The sequence below is a fragment of the Rhododendron vialii genome, chromosome 12a (assembly GCF_030253575.1).
Source record: "Rhododendron vialii isolate Sample 1 chromosome 12a, ASM3025357v1".
Lineage (NCBI taxonomy): Eukaryota > Viridiplantae > Streptophyta > Magnoliopsida > Ericales > Ericaceae > Rhododendron > Rhododendron vialii.
In genome coordinates, this window is record NC_080568.1 from 12266749 (window position 1) to 12272748 (window position 6000).

Here is a 6000-nt window from a genome sequence, read left to right on the forward strand (position 1 = left end):
TGGTCCTAATAAATTAAATGAGGCGCCCCAGCGAAGTTACTCCATTATAGCAAATTAAGTCCACCCACGAGCTCCATTAATAGAGCAAAGTCCAACCATGAGGAGGCTAGGGCCATCTCAAATATAATAAATAAATCAAAACCTTTCATCGTCTATATTTTGTCTGCTAAGACGAGATTATTCCTGCAAAAAATGAAATTGATATATAGGACATACATGTAGAATCTATCATGCATGCTTGTAGAAAATATTAATCTTATAATCGGGCGTTTCGAAAATATGTACTCCCTCCGTCCCCTTATTATAGTCCAGTATTCCATTTTGGGCTGTTCCTTAATAAGTGTCCATTTGGTAAAGTTAGCGGGTAAAAGTTGGTACATTGTCTATTTTGTCCCTAAAAGTAGATTTCATTTTGAAAAGTTAGTGAATAAAAAGTGTAATGATGATGGGTAAGTAGGGAAAGTGGAGGAAAAAGTTGATGTGAAAGGTATAATGATGATGTTTTTTTAATAAGGTGGAGTTACGAAGTAGGACATTTAAAAAGGAACGGAAGGAGTATGAGTCAACGGTACTTTAAACTAATAGAAGATTGATGAGCTTCGGATGGGCACATAGGCCTGCAAACGAGTCGAAACGAACCGAGTTTTTAAAAGAACTTCTCTAGATTTGACGACCCGTTCGAGTTTGAGTCTAGCTTCTTTAGATTTGAGTCGAATTCGAACTAATTCACAAACCTTAACAAGTTAAAATATTCAATATTTATGCTCTCATATAGATTTAGAAATACAAATAAACTTCTTATTTGGTACATAAATTAATAAGTTCATACCCTATACAAAAGTTATACAAACATAGTGAAATTTAAGTTTCTAGAGTACTTTTAAGTTTATACATGCACAAGTTGTAAAATTGTCATGTAAAAGTTTATCCGTATTCAAGATTATATATGAAATTTTAGGGGTACATATATATACTCCGAGTTTGCGAGCTGAATCCTGTTAAGTTAGGTTCGGCTTATTTATTAAGTATAAAATTGAGGTTTAGGTTTGATTTGTTTAGTACCCGAATCGAACTCGAATGAGCATTTACCGAGTCAAGCTTTGAACAGTTCACTAAAGGCTCGATTCATTTGCAGCCCTAGGCACACAGCTCACTAACAAAAAAAAATATTCCAAAGTTTTTTTGAATTGCAATCAAGTCTAATCCTTTTTTTGTTAGGGAAATGATATTGGTACTCTAAAAATTGATACAAGCACTCCAAGATCAGTGTAATTCCAAAACCACTTTTCTTTGTTTTTTGAAGTGTCTGCATCAATTTTTGGAGTGCCAATATCATTTTCCTTTTGTTATGTACAATGCCTAAAGTTAAACTCAGGAAATGTTTCCTAAGTAAAAAATTTTTGGAAATGGTAAAAAAGAAAAAATTCACTTGCCTTGATTCTTATGAGAGATAATTCAATGCCCTTAGTGCACCACGTGGCGGTATCCAAAGCCTATCTCCATCGCACATTGTTGTGGGATCCTCGCATTTAATCTCATATCACACAGAAATGTGTGGTTGAGAGCCTAGGGCACCACGTGACGGTGCCTAGAACATTTGAATAATTTTTCGATTCTCAAGCCGTATCTGAGTCACGTCATTCCAGAGCTTAACTTGTGACTATTTTATTTGTGGAAAAAAGGAAACTCTTAATTTGCCATAAATCATTCTGGATGACTCCTTCCAAACAGCCAAAAAGAAAAGCTAAAAATGCAAATGCAAAAAAGAAGGATCCAAACACTTTCGTGATCACCTTTCGTTGGGGCTATATATCTGAATTACTGGAGTACTAATTTTTGGATTGTTTTCGCCATCTCATATGACTTTTTTTTTTTCGAGTAATTGTTTATAACTTTGGTCTATCTTTTCATAGTTTTCTAATTCCTCTCTTCGAGACGTAAAATATGATGTAAAAATTTGATCCAAATTTTGTAAAAATTAAGAGAAAGCAACCAGTAACTGCACACAATTCTTTAGGTGTTTGCTGCACTTCATTACAAGATTTGGTGGCTCAAAAAATAACCATGTGCTTAGGCTAAAAGTTAATTCCTCCCTTCGTGAGCAGGCCTGCTTAACCTTTAGCCTAAGCACGTGGCTCAAAAAATTAAGCTCGAGTTATACAATAACTACTCACGATTCTTGATATATATTTCATGAATTTCTTTATTCCCAATGATGTGGGACTCCTTTAAGGGGTGCTCACAATTTCCCTCACTTAAGATCACAACGTCCTCATTGTGCCCAACAGTACAACAACTCTCACCCACCAAATTAATTGTGAGACAAGTACCCGTTTAAGCACGTCAAGCTCATCGATCTCATGTGGAACCCATGTCATACTTCCGATTGCTGCAAGCTCTGATATCACATGTAATGATTTACACTAATTGACCTGTTTAACCCTTAGCCTAAGTACATGATCCAAAAAGTTAATCGGTAGTACTGCTCACGATTCTTCATATATTACGTCGATTTCCATTTTCCCACACCGACGTGAGGCTCCTTTAAGGGGCTCACACTAACTGCATATAACAAATGTTTAATTGCATGAGCATCCTAGTTATTTCGTGGTAGTCTTCAAGGAGAGGGATTAGTAATTCGTTTATCCTTTTTCTTTTTCCTTTTTGTTATTCTCATAATCCCATGCATTACTAAAATTATATGTACACCACTGCCCACTGAAGAGTTTGTCCGATTGTTAATTCAAGATGCGTGTGAGCTTGCTGGCCGGAACATCCGGGTATAAAAAAAAAATACTAATACGTACACCACAAGAGAGATGCTTGGTAACGTTAACAGTATAACTAATGTTAGGTACGTAGCATTACGTGCAAGTCAGAAGTATTACATGGATTGATTCCTTTTTGGGAATAAATTCCAAAATTCAAATGGATAAGTTTCAAGCCGTAGATGAGTTCGTTGAGTGTGGACTTAGGAATGAATGAATGATGTTGTATATATATATTAGTATTATTATATGGTTAGTTTTCTGTTGTTTATCCCCTTGGATTCTCATGTTGTTTTCCCGCCCTTTTTTTAAATTTCTAACCAGACTCCTATAGTTGCTTAGCAAATGATACTAATAGCGGTAGATTCTCTCTTCTTTCTTTTTTTCGACAAAAGTGAGAAGTTGTATTGATATAAGCATAACGACACTTGTAATACGACAAACTAATAGCAGTAGATCCTCTCATTACATGATATGAGATTGCCAAGGTCTTGTTTGACAATCAAAATCGTTTGTTTAATTTAATTATAGTTCTTGATGTATATCATGCCAAAACTTAGATTGATCGGACATCTTAAATGCTAGTTCGCTTCAAATATGTTCTGTTCAAATACATACAGGTGTCCGATCGACTTGATAGGTTGTATGAATGATAACACTTTGAGATCTACAAAATAAACAACTTGAATTGCCAAATGTGAACATGATGGGTCCCAGTTGTCATATTCACAAGGGATTGTCACGTGAGAGAATGCGTTTTCCCTGTCCACACCTCACAGCTTCCCCCATACCAATTTTGTTTCTTGGTAAGCAATTTTTTTAAGGTAAGAGCAGTTCCATATTCCTGCACTCCATTGCATGCTTGGATGTGATTAAAGGAAAATTCTAAAATCAATTTATAAAAAGTGTGAATGTGTATTAAAAGGTGTAAAAAAATATACAGGAATATGTGTTTTCCTTGTCCTCTCTTGTGTGCTTATTGTCAACTCAATGGGCTGACAATAGAAAGACCGTTGATTAAATACTTGTCCACTTTCATTTATATAAAACTCATTAATTAAATAATCACTCCGTACTATGGATTTTTCAACATCTATATTTATACAGGCAACTTGTAAAATTAACGTACGTAATCAATGGCATCATGTGTTTTCATCTCTAGATCACCTCCACTGATACCAGGTCGAAAAAATAGAAATAAAAACCTCCAGTGGTCACAAATCACATTCGATAAGGTAGCATATTATACTAGACTAAACTCTTTTATTTTAAAATTTACGAATGAGCAAGGCATAAATATTTAAGTATGTTATCGGGCGGGCTAGTTGACCTCCGACCATTTGATATAGGAGAAAGATATAATGGTAAACATAGTGTGTACCGTAACAATGTTACGTACTCTTTTTTTTCATGTTACAAATTTTTTAGTGTATGGTACATATTTTGCCATACAGTTATGAACAGGTGCATGTGTAATGTAGAAAAGGTTTTGCAGATTTATGGTTAAATTACGAATTTTATGGCTAATTGGCTAGCTAGTTACGAATTTAATTAAATTAGGGTTCATGTGTTGTCATTTATTTTATTCGAATTTCTTGGGTATATATTATTCTTCTGATCTATTAAGAATATGTTTGTACGGTGGCCACTGACATAATGCTAGCTAGATATTACTATTATGACTAGTTACAATAATATTTGATGATTAGACGAATGATTTTGGTTAGATAATGACTTGTTTGCAAACCAAGTTTGGACTGCACCAAGTAATCACAGCCGTCGGTTAGCGTTTTCTTTTTTTGAAAGGCAAATTTTTATTATTGTCTTTGAAATTGATGCAAAGACATAAGCAACAAGGAATTGATGACATCAAATCCTAAGCAAAGCTAAAGACCATCATATGCCCATTTGAGATCCAAACCCGAAATTGACAAGAAGTCAACTAAGAAAAACGACCAAAGGGACAAGCCCACACCGTACCCAAAGGACCAAAAAAGCCCTGAAAAGACCTAAAATTAATCAAACACCCAAAAAAAGCAGCATGGCCCAACAACACCCAAAAAAGACACCTAAGAATCAAACACCCAAAGCTCTTTCCTCATCTTCGATTTCCAAAGCCATGATGTTACTAACGACTTCATTTTCATCGCCATCATAACCGATGCCCATGGTCTTATTTAGAGACCAAACAACCTGGGCCTCATTGAGATGAATCTTGTGCATTCTTTCAGACAAGGATGAATATGCAGCAGCTGCAACAACAGTTCGGAGCACAATGCATTTTTGTTTCTTACTTGCACCCCTCTTCTTGGATTTTGGAAAGCCCAACATATTCTCTACCGACTTCTGCTTCCATTTTCCTTTTCCTATATTCTTAGCCTCCTCAACTGGGTTGAGGTCAACAAATAGTTGGATGTCCTCAACTTCCTTGTCATTTAAAAAACCTACTTCTGATAGGTTCCAATAGACTTCATTAGGTTCCACTACCTCTATAGCTGGGGCATTTACCATTGCGCCATCTTCTAAACAAGAAAGAGTATCCCCTGCAACAATTGCTCCAACATTCAAGATTTGGGTTGTCGGTTAGCGTTTTCAATGGTCAAGATTTGTTTAGAATCTTTTATAGTAAAAGCATATTATTACCGGTAAAAGATTCAACAAATATAAACCATTAATTGTTAATATGAACGGTCCAGATTGAACTGCACACTCTTCTCTTCCATCCACTAATCTCTCTACTCGAGCCAGCCATATCATTGGATCAGTTATCCATTGTCACATTGGCTTCAAACCGAATGAGCTTTAAAATCAACTAGGCCCAACTCACTTGGACTGAAACTTAAATAAAATCAATGGCCTATAGATGCCCATAAATTATATATGTGCCAAATTTGGGTATAAACACCTTCACCCATGACTTCTCGTTTGCCCTATTATAACTTCTTAATCACTGTTTTATGTTTGGCTCAGATTCTATCATTATTATTTCCCTACATATATCACTACAATAAATTTCGCTTTCAATAGCGGTAAAAAAACGCTATAGAAACACATAGATAGTGTTCTTGGGAACACTATATTAGGCGATGCTATTATAAGTCTGAGACTTTTCACAACGTTCTTTGCCCACTGTCTATAATCTACCTATCATAGTGTTCTTGGACCGCAGTCTATAGTCGACCTTTCATAGCATTTTTGGCCCGTTGTCTTTAAGCTACCTTTCATAGCGTTT